The 18,011-nt window shown below is 35.6% G+C and overlaps 1 protein-coding gene across 1 annotated transcript in view; it reads right to left on the bottom strand.

Moving 5' to 3' along the window:
• Window positions 1-18,011, bottom strand: part of LOC135275843 (phospholipid scramblase 2-like) — a 38,279-nt gene that overhangs the window by 4,083 nt on the left and 16,185 nt on the right. The gene's annotated exons all lie outside the window — the stretch shown is intronic.

The raw sequence follows: 18,011 nt of genomic DNA on the forward strand, positions 1-18,011 counted from the left end.
GTTTATGTTCAAATAACCCCTATTTTACTTAATAAGGGTCCTAAAGTGCAAGAGTAGTGCCCCTGGCAATATAGATATGATAAAGAGGAGACATAAAGTGCTTCCTTTAAGTGAATAGGTGAAAATTCTCGACTTATAAGGAAAAAAATATATAGATACACACACACACACACACACACACACACACACACATATATATATATACTGAGATTGCTAAGACCTACAGTAAGAACAAATCTATCCATGAAATTATAAGGAAGGGAAAATAAATTTGTGTTTGTTTTGTTGCTATACCACAAACTATAAAAGTTACAGCCACAGAGCATGATAAGTGCTTAGCTAAGACAGAAAAATCATTAAGTGTGTTGCACCAGGAAGCACTGAACCTATAGGAAGACTTCAGCAAGGAATCCCCTGAAATGAATGGCGTCAAGTCATTTATTTGCAAGTAAGAGGCTGCATCTGTTCATTAAGAAGTTACTGCCACATTTCTAGAAGAGTTAAAGAAGTTAAGGAGAAAGTATGCCATCCAAACGTGGCTCTTCGGGAAGAAGATGACCAAAAGAAACTACATTCATAAAAGTGCAAGAGACGTACCAGGACATAAACCATGCAAGGACATTATTCACTCTGGTAACTATGTGGCAAGTCATATATAGAGTTTGGTACTATCCATTATTTGGGGCTTCCACACTGGATGTGGCTTGGGTTTCATGCAGACAAGAGGGTGGCAACTGTATCTGGAAGTGGGCTGCTACACTTAACAAGTATCTAAAAATGTGAAAGTAGCTTTAGAATTTGGCAATGGGCCAGGCTGAAAGAATTCTGGGGAGTATGATAGAAAAAGTGTAGATGCCTTAAACAGATGTTTCATAGAAATATGATGTTAATGACTCTGCTGGTCAGTACTCAGAAGAAGTGAGGTTCATGAAGATAAAATAAGTGCTATTTAAAATAATACAACATCATGAACAGACTGATGTTAAAAATACGGAGTTAAAGGTGCTGATAGGGTGAGGGCTCAGATAAAGATGAAGAATCTATTATTTGAAACTGGAGAAAAGTGGATCTTTGTTATATAATTGCAGAAAGCTGAGTTAAGTTTTGTGCTGCATTAAAGTTATCATTTTATTCTTTGTAAATTAACAAATATCTTACTGAGTACTGCTTTGAGACATTATAAATACACTTTTGCTCCTCAACCTTTCAACCACTGATTATAGAAACTATTAATGCTTTCTTGCTGGAATCAAATTACTGTCATGATTGCCAACTGAGAAATTATTTTAATTCAATCAATTCTTCTACTTGTAATTAGCTTTTCTGCCATCAAAGGAACATTTTCCCTATTTCTTCCTGTCTCCCCCCTTTCCTCCCTTCCTTCCTTCCTTCCTCCCATCCATTCTTCCTTCCTCCCATCCATCCATCCATCCATCAAAATGATATACGAAGGTGTCTGATTTTTCTACCTATTGGATTGGTGGTGACTATTGATTTCATTGTCAGACAAAGAACTTCCAAGGAAGTCAAGATAGGCATTCTCTTAACTAATCTTCATTTACCCAAACTATGGAGTTGACTTTTTAAACTCTCTATAAAACCTACCCATGATGCCAAAATTACACTGAATGTGTATGGCTAGTACATGAAATGGGTCTCTTTGATTCTCTAATTGTGAGGGTACATCTACCCTAACAAATTGAGTTCCACATCTACAAAGAGTGATTTGTATTTTTTTCTTAAACCAGTTGATGCTATATATATATATATATATATATATATATATATATATATATATATAAATGTAACAGAAAGCAGATAAATATTATTTAATATTTTAATGAAATATTAATTTAAAAATATTTTCTACAAGAACTAACCTGAATTCTCTGAACACACTTATTAAAGCTAGTTGGTGGCCAGGTGCGGTGGCTCACACATATAATCCCAGCATTTTGGGAGGCCAAGGCAGGTGGATTACCTGAGGTCGGGAGTTCCAGACCAGCCTGACCAACATGGAGAAACCCTGTCTCTACGAAAAATACAAAATTAGCTGGATGTGGTGGCACATGCCTGTAGTCCCAGGTACTTGGGAGGCTGAGGCAGGAGAAGTGCTTGAACCTAGGAGGCGGAGGTTGCAGTGAGCCAAAACTGCGCCACTGCACTCCAGCCTGGGCAACAGAGTAAGGCTCCATTAAAAAAAAAAAAAGCTAATTGCTAAAGTTGATATGAAACACTAGACAGTGGTAGTAAAAATCTAGTATTCTAGTATTATGGACTAAATTACCTTTTTATGTGTCTTTTAATTCTGGTTCCATTTATACAAAAATAAAACATGTATCTTTATGGAAGAAAGACAAGGCAGAATGGCAGGTCCACACTTGGCCTTTGTCCCTACATCCAAAGACTGGAAAATAAGTAAATGATATAATAATATAGTAGTAGTAGTAAACTTCATCCTCAATTTATTTAAAAGAATGCATGCATTTTTAAAATATGATCTTCACTTTTTATTTAAACAACTGCTAATCTCAATATCTTCATACAAATGGACTTTGACAATCTTGAGAACTTTCAAGATTTGCAATACGAATGAATTTACCCTGTAAATTTGAAAGATGGGTAATTCAACAATTTTAGGCCATATATCATGTATACAGTTTTAGCTGATGAAGAATATTCAATCACTAGAAGGCACTGTCCATGTTCAAAAAGAACTCTAACTGTAGAATCTATATTAGTTCCTAGAGAACAATTAGTCAAGTCATGGTGCTAAAGAAAAAGGTACAATTTCAGAGAAGCCCACCATCAGGATTCTTGGAGACTGAAAGAGAGCTACATGGAGGAGAGAATACTTGGTTTAATCTTTCAGGAATGGTTGGAAGGTCTAGGAAAGGCAGTCCAGTCAAGAGAAAGAGCATGGATAAAATGAGTGAACTTTTTAACACGGCTAACAAGGTATTGGCATAATCTAGCCTTCCTTCACATGTCTCACCTCCATCCCTGTCCAGCACTCACAATGCACACAGTAATAGAAAGCTAATGGTCCAGCCCCATTGCAGAGGACAAATGTGACTTCTGTCCACATTCTTTCCTCTGTCTAAAACTATATTCTCCCCAATTCCCTTGTGCCATGCAAACTGTCTTAGTTTAAACGTCACCACCCACAGGAAGAATTTCATTAAAACTGAGTTCAGCATTGCTAATACCATCTATAATATCTTGAACTCTATCAAAACACTTTCCACATGTATGCCTGTACTTAAGCACCTTGAGTATAATAATTTTGTTAATTATTGAGACCATTATAACTAACAAAATCACTGGCCCAGAGCAATATCTTTGTAGGTATTTATTAAATGACTGATAATCAACTTTATCTCTTTTAAGTCAATCAATTTTATGTTTTTATAGTGGATCCTCCCTCAGTTCTAATGGAATAAATGCCACAAATGCATTTATGTGAGTGACCATCTTTTTCACACACAAAAAAATAGATTTGCAAAAGAAAGGATTTTGCAAATAAAACCACTTCTGCTTGTGATTAGAAACAACAGAGAGAAAATTCTGGCAGTACAATTTAACAGAAATGTACTTAGAAGTTACATGGTAGACTATGATCCAATCTACTCTGTAAAGTGTATCTGAAAGATAATTTCTCTGGATTATCTCCAAATGACTACTGTCTATTGGCAATATGTGATTCAAGTTGAAATGTTTCTTAGCACCTGATTCTCAAAAGAAAATGCAATTTTAGAAAGAAATAAGGCAATGTTTGTTTTCTATCACTGCCAGACAAAAATAACCTCAATATATTAATGACAACAGACCAGAATCGACAGGCAGAAACAAATTGCCATTAGTAGGCAAGTAGATTTCAAGCATTGGTTTTCCAAATTTAGTTGATTTGCAAATTAGGTAAATTTATAACCTGTCATTAACAGGATATTTTCAGTCACAGAAATAATAATATTAATTTAAAATTTGTAACTTCAGTGCTTGGTTTGCAGGAACAGTAAGTTCAGAGCTCTGTGTTTTCCTTATCACTCTATAGCCCTCCCACCTTATAAATCCTGAGTTCAAATCCTATATTGTTCAGCTATGTTTCATCTGGTTTTATGGTATGACATTGTTACTCCCTCAGAAAACAGCTTCCACATTTTGATGCCATGAGGGTAACAAAATACAGTCTGTAGCCCAGATGCTAGTCTACACTTCTACGAGATGAGAATCATTCCTTAGTTTGGCATCTTGCATAAAGACTTATTTTCTTTTCTGAGAGGATAATCAATATTCATCATGGGCTTCAGAATGGTTTTATATTGCATTAAAAGTTGCAAAACAGAAATTTAATTTAGCCCAAATATTCCACATTGGCTTTGAGCCACCTCCCTGTGTTTTAAAAACTATTGATCTTGACCAACAAACAGCCTTTTTTATTTTCTATGTTTGTACTACCGCAGTAAACTTCTCATTTCCCTGGACCTGCATTAGATCACTAAATCTTCATACTGACCTTATGAGGTAGTGTATTTAATTTGCATTGCTATAAAAGAATATCTGAGGCTGAGTAATTTATTTAAAAAAGGAAATTTGTTTGGCTCATGGTTCTGCAGGATACACATGAAACATAGTGCCAGCATCTGCTTCTGGTGAGGCCTCAGGAAGCTTACAATCAAGATGAAAGGTGAAGGGAACTAGCATGTCACATGGAAAAGGAAGGGGCAAGAGTTTGGAGTGCTCAGAAGAAGACAGGAAGACAAGGGAAAGATTGGAACTCCTTAGGGACTTGGTAAGTGACTGTGACCAAAATGCTGATGGAAATACAAACAGTGAAAGTCAAACTGACGAGGCCTCCAGTGGAAATGAGGAATTTACTGAGAACTGGAGCAAAGGTCACCCTTGTTATTCTTAGAAAAGAACTTAGCTGCATTGTGTCCATGTCCCTGGACTTCATGGAAGGTTGAACTTAAGAATCATGACTGAGGGTATCTAATGAAAGAAATTTCTAAGCAGCAAAGCATTCAAGATTTATCCTGGCTGCTTCTAATAGCCTATGCTCAGATGTGGGAGCAAATAAATGACTTAAGATTGAAATTTATATTTAAAAGGGAGGAAAAGCATAAAATTTTTCAGCCTAGCCAAGTAGAGAGAAGAAAAAAGCATTTTCAGAAGAGGAATAAAAGAGGGCTGTAGAGCTACCACTTGCTAGAGAGATTAGCATGACTAAAAGGAAACCAAATAATCCTTTTTTTCTTTCTAAATTACCCAGCCTAAGGTATTTTTTGGAGCAACACAAACAGACTAATACAGGTAGATACTATTATCAATAACAACTATATTATTGAAAATTGACGAAAATTAAGGCACAGGGAGAAACACAGAGCTAGAAAGAGATAGGGCCAGGTGCAGGAAGGTTCTAGGAAAGTCAGGCAGCCATTGCATGGTGGGTAATAACAAGGGCAGGATTAGGGCAGGACTTAGAGAGAACGTCTGTGCACTCTTCTGGCACTTCACAGCATCAGTAGCACTTTATTGTGCCCAGAACCATTTTAAATCATTCTATCTTTAAATTATGGCAGCAATTCTCTATTGAGCTTTTTCTAATTACACTAATGTTATAATAGCTCCTTTTGCGCCCAAACTCAGCTAAAACTTTTATATCTAAGTTGTAGAGAGATGCTAATTAACTTCATGCCAAGAGTTCACACAGTGATTTTCTGCAATTTAACTGCCTATGTGTTCTTTTTTGTTCCTATCCTCAGCCTTGTCTCCAGTCTACATTTTCACTTTCCCCCATTCCCAAGTCACCTCCCAAGAGGTGATCAGGTCAGGCAGTCACATCTCTTAGCCTTTTTCTTTCCCTTCCTCCTTATTCTCCCCCTTCTCCACTGATCCATGTACCCAGAAATTCCTTCCCAAGACACAACACAGCTCCATACCCCAACCATCACAACTCCTCCTTCTCAATGTTACCCCCAGTCAGGGATACCCACAGATCCTCCATTCACTGTCACAACCACCCCACAGTGACATGAGGCAAGCACCTAAATTTCTCCTATCTTGGGTTTTAGGCCCTCCTAGAGCAGGAAAAGAAACTTCTCATTCATTACCTTCCCGCTCAGGACAAGGATGCTTGACTTCCAGCGAAGGGGTGGGAGCAAAGAGGAGTGAGAGAAGGAAGGGCCGTGTAAAGGATGCCCTTTCTCTCTTAGGAAAACAGTAGAGACAATACTCTAAGTAGTTTCTCCCGACTAAGCCACTTAAGGCAAGGGGCCACGAAAGGAGCTTCCTCAGAACTTTCTTACTCTAATGTTTCTATCCAAAATCATTAGATTTGTCTGCTTGTTCAATATATTTTGCCTGAAAGTTTTATCAACTCTCTTTTCTCCATCCCACAACTCCCTTCACATAAACATACCCAGACACAACTCAGATTTTTACCCAGCATTGGCCTCTTAGCGAATGCTTGCTGCATGACGACATGATTAAAGAAGTTGGCTAAGACTCCACAGTCTCTGACTTCAGTATTACATTGAATTGGGGTGTGCCTGCTTAAGAGGGAGGCTTAAACCAAAATATCAGGGAATATTCTGTCCATCATCTCCCACCAACTAACTAACAATAATTGAGTGGAAAGAACAGTGAATTACAGCTAAGAATGCTGCAAGATACAGTTTATCTCTGAGGAGCAAACATATAGTAAAACCCTCTGGCATAGTAGCCTGTATCTTGAACAGACGTTATCACTAGAAGAATATGAAGCCTGGGGTGCAACAAAGATAACTGTACAACATACTTGAAAGTAAGCCAAGTTATGGACTAGATAAACACAATTCGCAGGCCAAAAGGTTTACCACAAGGACAGGCAAGCTCATCAAGCATTAAAAAAAAAAAAAAAGACTCTATTATCTTCTATCCTGTATACATCAAGATCCATGTGATACTGTGTCTTAGTGCATCCTATTAGGTGGTACTTGATTGTAATTTATCCCCTAACTGATGATGTTTACTTTAATCATTTTACTTTAAATTTACTTTAATAGACTTGGCTGCTAGACACTAACATGTTACACATTTTCCCTCTGAAATTAATAGAATTTGGGGGAAAATAAATTGAAACCATGCATATCATGATCTTCATAAAACCTTTATTTAATTTATTTACTTATAAGAATATCTGTATGGACTTACTGTATCCTATTTTATTCAGAAGGTAATAATATCCTTGATTTTGTTGGTGAGAGCCCTTTCACATTCCTTCCTTTATCCTTTTGACATGTCAGCATCCATACTTGAGTACCTCCTTGATTTTCTACAAGTTGTATAAAGCTTATCTTATGCCTTTCCCTACCAAAATTCTGGGGTCAAACATTCTCAAAACAACCCCAGTTGCTTTGAGTGGAAAATATTATCTAGAAGCCAAGATTTAGGTTGGTGGGCAAAATGGTGTGCTGAGATGTGATATGTTTCCTTTGCTTTTTCAAGGTAAGAAGGATGGGCAAAGTGAGCCATTGCTAGGAATGAGTCTAAGACACCATATCTGTATAAGTCACATCACGCTGAAGGAAAAAATTACTGCAGTGGTAAGGTCTCCACTCAAAGGCGGGTATGGGAAAATGGGGGGCAAGGACAAAAATACTTTTATATAATTCATCTTTATGTTCTAAATCCTTTGGTTCTTTTAAATGCTGCTGGTAAAGTGTGCTAAATTTGATTAAACACTCTAGGTGAGGTAGAAACAATAGTAAACTAGAATGTGGGTATATCATGGAAGTTAAGCCACAGAAACTATTCTATTACTACCTAACAATACCTGCCATATTTTAGGCATCTAATAATTGTTTTTTTGAAAAAAAAATCATTAAAAGTATATCATTTTCATTCATTTTTGTCTGCTTTATAGCAAATCCATTAACTTAAAGACTACAGTTATGTCTTGATTGCAAATAAATTTTCTTTACATTAAAAATATATTCTCTTGCCTTCATCTGATTTCTGCTTCTGGAATTCTTATTGTGCATGACTTGAAATTGATATATCTATTCTCTAGGTCTTAGCTTTTTTCTTTATATTTAGTGTTTAATCTTACTTCTGGGAGAATTTCCAAAACCTATCTCTTATTGTGTTAGTTATCTACTTTATGCAATCTGTTGTTCCAGTGCCTCCATCATACTTTAAAATATGGTCATCATATTTTTCAATTTTATTAAAATTTGGCACATCAGAATATTCTTTTTTTCTCTATGCCTGTTTCAGAAACAAATACACCACCATTCGCTCAAATCTCACTACGATTCAAATTAAGACTTTTTTGCAATTCCTAGTATTTTATTAATTAAATTGATAATTGTTGATGTTTGATGATTTTTCTATGTCAATATTCAATGCAAAAAAAATAACCATTTATCTAGTATTTAAAGTTAAATGAGTTCCACAGATAGTGTGCAAATTTTTCCTGACATCTTTCTTGCACAGTGGAAGAAGGAAGGAACCATATAGGTCAGTTATAGTTTTATTTTGTCTAGCCAAAGATCTGGAATCCTATGCAGAGAGAGAAGAAAGGAAAGTAAGATATGGCTATAAAAGAAATAATGTCAGTACCTCTAATCCTCGTGTTGGGTTGGTTTTGCATCTGACTGCCATCATTGCAAGCCTTCGCCTTCTCTAACCGGCCTAACTAAAGTCACATACAAATACCTCCACTTGACTTGGCATACTGTCTGTACTAAACATATGCTAGAGGTGAGTGCCCTGAGTATACTTCATCATTGGAAAATGGCATCTGATGAATTATTTAGGCTGCTGGGAAGTCATCTAGACATTGCCTTTTCTGTAGCTCCACTGCCATGCCAATGTTCTCATCCAACATTTGTCATTTGGGGCTACTGGCTTGGTAGAGTTCTGCTGGTATAACACTTATGGGGAGAGTGGCTGTTGGAAAAGTTTGCTGAAGATGAAAGGGATGCCCTTATTTCCTAAGCACACTTTTCCTTTGCATGAAGTAAACTGTGGGTTGGCTGTCTCCTCTCTCAATTCAATCTTTCCTACAAAACAGATTACAATTGCCTTTAAGTTTCTGACAGGTGGAAATCCTAGTTTCCAACACTGATACAGATTTTACTACAAAATATTATATGTCTTCCCCCTTTTTTTAATGCTGAATTTTATCAAAAGTGAGACAACCAAAAATTTAAACTATGACAGGATAACATATTGGACACAACACAAAAATAGAATAATATATACTTGAATGGCTCTGGGCAACTGCACACTGTTCTAAATTGCTGATGGGAATTCATAGAGAAATAAATTCTATGGAGGGTAATTTGAACAGATATTCCACTTTTCAAATCACTTCCAAATAGGCACTAGGAAAAATATAAAATATGTATGCCTGTTTATTCATGAAAGCTTACTTGGAATAGCAAAAAATTTCAAGGAAAATGAAAGTCCAATTGTAGGGAATTGTTTGAAGAAGCTATGACATAGCTACTTAATGACATACTATGCAACTAGTAAAAGGAATGAAAACATCTCTGTGTACTTATGTAGACTTTCATATATATCTTACCATAGAATTTTTCCTTAAAAATTTATAGATCCTTAATATATACAAAATTAAAATTAGAAGAGAAAATTCAATCCCTAAAAATTGAAAACCAATAAAAACAAATCATTTTATTTTTATAAGAAAGTAATTTCATTTTGTTTTTATTTCCAATAGTGATTTAGTTATTATTATTATTTTTTTTTTGTTGTGCTCTTTTTAAAGGTGATTTTATAGGAGGTAAATGTGTAGGGTCGAAAATGCCACCTGAATGGATTATCCACATTTTGTTATTTTAATAACAAAAATAAAATATGCAAAAATTATATCAATAAATTTTACTTTAGGCATTTGATTTTTTGGCATAAATAACCTAAGACCACTAATGAAGTATGCTCTGTAAAGATACACATATTTTTTATTTAATTTACACCTGATTAATCTTATAACTAACATATTCTAGGAATGATAGAATACAGGAGCTAACCATTCCATGTAGTAATAAATAACTTCAAAAGTGGTAACAATACCAAATTTTAGAATGACTCTGTCTTTTGGATAAGGTCACAGAGTCATGTCTTTCTTTATTCAGCGAAAACCATAAAAATTGCTAATATTTCATGTAGCCATTACAAAAATCTTATTTATAGTACTAGATTAGCTGATAGGATAAGTCAAATATAGTGTGCTTTCCTGAAAATTAAAAAAAAATGCACTTTTACTTTTACTTGAGAATATGTATATTAAGTATTTAGTATGGTAAAAGAAACTGAAATTGTGTCAATTTTTAAGTTGTTTTATGAGTATGTTAATATTAGTATTTGCATATTAATTTTACATATAAAATATAACTAGTTTTAAAAAATAAAATATAATTATACATTAAAACTACTTTAATAAGGCTTTGGTTTTTGCTTTGGAAACACAAACTATAATTCAAGTAGTCTTTTAAAGGAAGTTTTATATCTTAATTTGAAACTTCCTATATTATTTTCTCCAAATATACAAAGAATAATCCAATAAAGTATACAAAACATTTATAACCCAGTGATAAATAAAATAAATTTTTGAATTTGAAAAGTAAAATTATATACTCAGAGCTATAAGCATCACATCTTAACTCACACAGGTATATGTAATTTAAATAAAGAAAGAAGAAAACACTGAATTTTTCTTTTAGATAATCCCAATCAATATACAGACTTCAAATTTTCTAAGGAGACTCACATTAATACACTCTGACACTCTGACATTCCAATCAATTCCTAGTTCTTTCAAAAAACATGTAGTCCTAGATTTAAAAAAAAAAATACACAGAAATGAGTTCTCAGAAAGCAAGGAGAGATCAATTCTCAGATGTAGAAATACGAAGGGATCTGATGAAACAAAGTTAATTGTCTGTTAAATAGGAAAAACTAACTATAATAAGTAAATGTGGGGAAGTCTACAGATAAGATCTCTACCTTCAGCTATTTTTATAGAAATTAAATTCTATAATTCTATTTATTGACACTGCAATAACTTAATTAATCCTACGATAATTTATATAAATGTGACTTTTATCCTCCTTGAAATCATCCTTTTTCAATCTTTCTTATTTAATGTTTTACAGCCCTTTTCTAGTAATATAACTCTTCTTGTAATTAGAATTCATTCCATGTACAATGAATTAAGAAAAAAGTTCCATTTACAACAGCATCAAAAAGTATTAAGTACTAAGGAATACGTTTAACCAAAAAGGCGAACGTTCTGTACACTGAAAACTATAAGACACTGATGAAAGAAACCAAAGACACAAATAAATAGAAAGATGTTCTGTGTTTCTGGATTAGAATAATTAATATTGCCAAGATGTCCATATTACTAAAAGGGAACTACAGATTCAATGTGATCCCTCTCAAAATACCAATGAATTTTTCACAGATAGAGAAAAACAAATCCTAATATTTGTATGGAATCACAAAAGACCCCAAGTAGCCAAGCAATCTTTAGCAACAGAAACAAAGCAGGAGGCATCACACTACCTGATTTCAAAATTTATTATAAAGATACAGTAATCAAAACAGCTTGGTACTGGCATAGAAGCAGACACACTGACCAATGAAACTGAATAGAAAGCCCAGAAATAAATCCAAACATTTACAATCAATTGATTTTTGACAAAGGTACCACTACCACACAATGAGGAAATGATAGTAACCTTAAATAATAGTGTTTTGAAGACTAAATATACATGCAGAAGAATGGAATTTGACCCTTATTAAACACCATATACAAGAGTCAAATTTAAATGGATTAAAGACTTAAATGTAAAACCTGAAATTGTAAAACAACTAGAAAAAAATATGGGGGAATTCTCCATGACATTGGCTTGAGAAATGATTTATTTGGTATGACTTAAAAAGCACAGACAGCAAAAACAAAAAGAGACAAAGGGAATGGCCTCAAGTTAACAAGCTTCTGCACACAGCAAAGGAAGCAATGAACACAGTGAGGAGACAGCCCATGGACTGGGGAAAATATTCGCAAACCAGGTATCTGATAAGTGGCTATATCCAAAATGTATGTTGAACCATTTTTGTTTCTCTGGGATAAATCCCACTCAGTCATGATGAATGATCTTTTTGATGTATTGTTGAATTTGACTTGCTAGTATTTTGTTAAGGATTTTTGGATCAATGTTCATCAGGGCTATGAACCTGTAGTTTTTAAAAATATGTCTTTGTTTGGATTTGGTATCATGGTAATACTAGCTTCATAGAATAAGTTTGCATGTATTCCCTCCACTCTATTTTTCAGTAGCTTGAGTAGGACTGGTATTTATTCTTTAAATGTTTGGTAAAATTCAGCACTGAAGCCATCAGTTTCTAAGCTTTTCTTTGCTAGGTGACTTTTTACTACAGCTTTGATCTCATTACTTACTGTCTGTTGAGGTTTTAGATTTCTTCATGGTTTGATCTTGGTAGATAATATGTGTCTAGGAATTTATCCATTTCTTTTAAGTTTTCCAATTTATTGGCATATAGTTGGTGAAAGTCGTCTTTAATAATCCTTTGAATTTCTGCAGTAACAATTAAAGTGTCTCCTTTTTCATCTCTGATGTTATTTATTTGGGTCTTTTCTCTGTTTTCTTAGTTGATCAGGCTAAAGGTTTGTTGATTTTGTTTCTCTCTCCAAAAAACAATTTTTACTTTGTTGATCTTTTATATTTTTAAAATTTCAATTTTTTTTGCTCTAAACTTTATTATTTCTTTTCTCCAACTAATTTTGCTTTTGATTTGCTCTTGATTTTCTAACCCTTTAAGATTCATTGTTATATTATTTATTTGAACTTTTTCTACTTTTTTTTATATGGGTGCTTAATTCTATGAACATTCTTCTTAGTACTGCTTTTGCTGTATCCCATAGCTTTTGGTATGTTCTGTTTCCATTATCATTTGTTTCAATTAACTTTTCAATTGCCTTCTTGGTTTCTTTATTACTGACTACTCATTTACAAGCCCATTGTTTAATTTCCATGTGTTTGTATAGTTTCCAAAGTTCCTCTTATTGATTTCTAGTTTTATTCCATTGTGGTCAGAGGAGATATTTAATATAATTTCATTTTTTAAAGAATCTTTAATACTTTTTTGTGGCCTACCATAGTTTATCCTTGAGAATGAGCCATATGCTAAGGAGACAAACGTGTAGTCTGTAACCATTGGATGAAATGTTCTGTAAATATCTATTGGGTCCATTTGGTTTATAGTGCAGATTCAATTTGATGTGGGTTTTTTGTTGTTGTTATTGATTATCAGTCTGGAAGGTCTGTCCAATGCTGAAAGTAGGGTGTTGAAATAGTCTCCAGCTATTATTGTATTGGGGTCTATATCTCCCTTTGCCTCTAATAGTATTTGCTTTCTATCACTGGGTGCTCCAGTATTGGGTGCATATATATTTACAATTGTTATATCTTCTTGTAGAATTGACCCTTGCATCATTACATAATGACTTTGTTGTCTATTTTTATAGTTTCTGTCTTGAAATCTATATTGTATAATATAAGTATAGCTACTCCTGCTCTTCATTTTCATGGAATTTTTTTCAATTTCTATTTTCAGTCTACGTGTGTCTTTATAGGTGAAGTGTATTTCTTGAGGGCAACAGATTATTGGGTCTTGTTTTCATTTTGTTTTGTTTTTCTCCATTAAATCATCCTATGTCTTTTGATTGGAGAGTTTAGTCCATTTATATTCAATGTCATTAATGATAAGTAAAGACTTACTCCTGACATTTTGTTATTTGTTTTCTGGGTTTTTTTGTGATCTTCTCTTCCTTCTTTCCTTCCTTCTTGTTCTCTTTTAGAGAAAGTGATTTTCTCTGGTGGCATGTTTTAATTTCTTGCTTTTGATTTTGTATATATCTTTTCTATGTTCTTGATTTCAGATTACTCTAAGGCTGGCAGATAATATCTTACAACTCACTATTTTAAACTCATGGACACCTAACACTGATTGCACAAACAAAGAGAAAAATACTAAAAACTCTACGCGTTAATTTCACCCTCCCACTTTCAAATTGTTGTTGTTGCTATTTGTATGTTATTATACTGTCTATGGCTTAAAGATTTGTTGCAGTTTTTATTTTTAATAGGTTTATCATCTACTTAACATCTAACTAGTTTGCACACTATAATCACAATGTTATAATATTCTGTGTTTATCTGTGTACTTACTATTACCAGTGAGTTTTATACCTTCAGATAATTTCTTGCTGCTCATTAATGTATACTTCTTTCAGATTGAAGCACTCCCTTTAGCATTTCCTGTAGGACAGGTCTAGTATTAATGAAATTTCTCAGTTTTTGTTTGCCTGGAAAACTCTTTATTTCTTCTTCATGTTTGAAAGATAATTTTGCTGGATATACTACTCTATGATAAAAGTTTTTTTTTTTCTTCAGCACTTTAAATATGTAAAGCCACTTTCTTCTGGCCTGAGAAGTCTGCTGCCAGATGTACTAGAGCTTGCTTTTATGTTATTTGGGTTTTGTTTTTTTCTCTTGCTTTTAGGAACCTTTCTTTATCATTAACATTTGGGAGTTTGAGTATTAAATGCCTTAAGGTAGTTTTCTTTGGATTAAATATGATTGGAGTTCTACAACCTTCCAGTATTTAAATATTTATATATTTCTCTAGGTGTGGAAAGTTCTCTGTTAATATCCCCTTGAATAAACTTTCTACCCTTGTCTCTTTCTCTACCTCCTCTTTAGGACAAATAACTCTTAGATTTGCCCTTTTGAGGCTATTTTCTGATTTGAGCTTTTAGGCAAGCTTCATTGATTTTTATTTGTATTTTTTGTCTCCTCTGACTGTATTTTCAAATATCCTGTCTTCAAGCCCACTGATTCATTCTTCTGCTCCACCAGCTCTACTGTTTAGAGATTCTGATGCATTCTTCAATACATCAATTGCATTATTCAACTCCAGAATTTCTGCTTGATTCTTTTTAGCTATTTCAATCTATTTGTTAAAGTTATCTGGTAGGATTCAGAATTTCTCCTCTATGTTAACTTATATTTTGTTGAGTGTCCTCAAAGCAAATATTATGAATTTGCTGTCCATAAGTTCACATCTCTGTGTCCCTCTATGACTGGCCCTTGGTGCCTTATTTAGTTCATTTGGTGACGTCATGTTTTCCTGGATGGTCTTGATGTTTGTGGATGTTAATTTGTGTTTGGGCATTGAAGAGTTAGGTGTTTATCGCAGTCTTTGCAGTCTGGGCTTGTTTGTACCTGTCCTTCTTGGGAAGGCTTTCCAGGCATTCAAAAGGACTTGGGTATTTGAGCTAAGTTTTTCATTACTGGAGCCATATATACTTTAGTGTATACCCCAAGCCCAGTAATTCTGTGGCTCTTAGAGACTCACAGAGGTAATCCCTTGGCAGTATTACGATCCAGAAGCAATATCTGCAATAACAGGCAGACTCTTGTTCTCTTCCCTGACTTTTCCTCAACAAAGGGAGTCTCTCTGTGCTGAGCTGCCTAGATCTGGGGGAAGGGTGACACAAAAACACCTGTGACCACCACCACAGGAATTGCACTGAGTCAGACCCAAAGCCAGCACAGCACTAGTTCTTGTCTAAGTTCTGCAGTGACCACTACCTGGCTACTACCTATGTTTACTCAAGTCCCAAGAGCTCTACTATTGGCAAGTATCAAATCCAGTCAGGCTTGTATCCTTCCTTTCAGGGCATCAAGTTTCCCCCTGGTCCTGGGTAGGTCCAGAGATGCTGTCTAGGAGCCTTGGCCTGGAGTTGGGAACCTTGGGGATCTACTTGGTGCCCAGTTCTGTGGCTGAGCTAGAACCCAAGTTGCAAGGCAAAAATCTTCCCATTCTTTCCTCCCATTTTCTTAAGAAAATGTGTCTTTCCCCTTGGCCACCACCACCCCAGGCCCACAACGCACAGTTTAGCTACCACTGATGTTAAGTACTACCTAGCTACCACTGATGTTCACTCAAGGCCCAAGGGCTCTTCAGTCAGCTTGTGGTAAACTATGCCAGTCCTGAATATCTCCCTTCATGGCAGTGGGCTCCCCTCTGGTCCAGCAGAGGTCCATAAATGCCATCCAGGAGCCATGGCCTGGAATCATGGACTCTAGAGCCCACTTGGTATTCTCTCCCACTGTGGCCAAGCTGGTATACAAGCTGCAATGCAAAATCTTCTCTCCTCTTCCCTCTCCTTTCCTCAAGTGGGAGAGTTATCTCCCCATATCCACCACAGCTGGGAATGTGCTGGGCGCACCTGAAGCAAGCGTATCTCAGAGTCTTCCCTAATGCCCATGGCAAGTACTACCTGGCTACCAATAAAACAGACATTAGGACCCAAGGGTTCTTTAGTCAGCAGGTGATAAATCCTAGCAGGACTGGGTCCTTCCCTTCAAGGCAGGGGGTTCCCTTCTGATCTGCAGTGTGTTTAGAAACATTATCTGGGTGCTAGGGTTGTAATAGGGGCCTCAGGACTCTGTTTAGTGTCCTATTCTACTGTAGGTGAGTGGTGCCCTATTCTACTGTAGTTGAATGGTATCCAAGTTGCAAGAAAAAGACCTCTTTACTCTCTCCTCCCCTCTCCTCATACAGAGGGAGGGAGTCTCTACTGGAGGGGCTAGCTGTGCTGCCTGGAATTGGGGGAGAGGTAATGCAAGCACTCCTTTGGCTGCCCTGGCTGGTGTCTCACTGGGTTACATGCACCATATATCCAGTGGTTCCATGTCCAGCACAGCACAGCACTGGGACTTGCCTTGGAATTGTGGTTCTTGTGGCTTAGAGTGCCTTTCAAGTTTATTTAGAACCACAGAGCACTTTAGTTCATGGTAGCAAGGTTTGCCAGAACTCAGGTTCTGAATGCTGGGATGCGCAATGCCCCTCTGGCTAAGGCTAGTTTAAATGCTGTCTCCATGGGTGCCATGCCTCATGTTACTTTCTGCTATGACAGGGAAGCACAGAGTTCCAATGCAAAGTCCCACAATCACTGTGTTCTCCCTCCTCCAACATACAGATTCTCTCTCTCCACCAGGTATCCACTGCCAGGTATGGAAGAGGAGGAGGTTAGGCAATTTAAGACTGTCTTTCCTACCCTCCTCAGTGCCTCTTTTCTTAATATAATCTTTAAACCAGGTACAATGATCACGTGACTGATTTTTAGTTCTTAGGAAATTGCTTTTTTTATGTGGACAGTTGTTCAATTTAGAGTTCAATTTAGAGTGGGGATAATTCCGAGAGCCTTCTATTCAGCCACCTTCTTCGGCCTCCCCTGTTTAATCTTTATTCTGTTATTTTCATTGCCACTTATTTGTTGAAAGAGCTGGGTCCTTTTTGCTGTATATTATCTGTTAAGGTTTTCTGATTACATCACCAAGCTCATGTTTAAGATATCTGGCATCTCAAACCTTGATTGCATATTGGAATCACCTTGGAGCTTTAAACAGCTTGAAGACTTTGTCCTAACTCCAGAGAATTTGGTTTAATAAATTTGGATGCAATCTGGATGTGAGGAGTTTGAAAGTTACCCAGCTGTTTCTAGTATGTAGCTAAGGTTGAAGACCATTGCTCTGTTTCTATAAACCTCAACTTTGGCTGCATATTCATATCAGCTGGGGCACTATACAAATTTCTGACTCTGAGCTTCTTGTTTAGTTGAAGTGGGGAATGGCCTGATACTTGAGAGTTTTTAAAAAGTTTCTAGATAATTCTAACATAAAGAGACATTCAGAATCATTGCTTTACCCTATGTATTTCCTATAAATTGATAGGTCTAGAGGCTTGATTGAATGTATACTCTTACTGCACTTTATAATCCCATGTTAGATGTCTTAATTTAATGAGTCAGGATGAAATTTCTGTGTTTCACTGAGTTTTATATCATGTCAGACTAGCTTCATATTTTTCTCCTAATAATATATTTGATTTTTTAATAACTCTCCCTC

Source organism: Aotus nancymaae, unplaced genomic scaffold (genome assembly GCF_030222135.1).
Source record: "Aotus nancymaae isolate 86718 unplaced genomic scaffold, 86718_ANA_hifiasm-v0.15.2.pri h1tg000019l, whole genome shotgun sequence".
In the NCBI taxonomy this organism is placed as follows: domain Eukaryota; kingdom Metazoa; phylum Chordata; class Mammalia; order Primates; family Aotidae; genus Aotus; species Aotus nancymaae.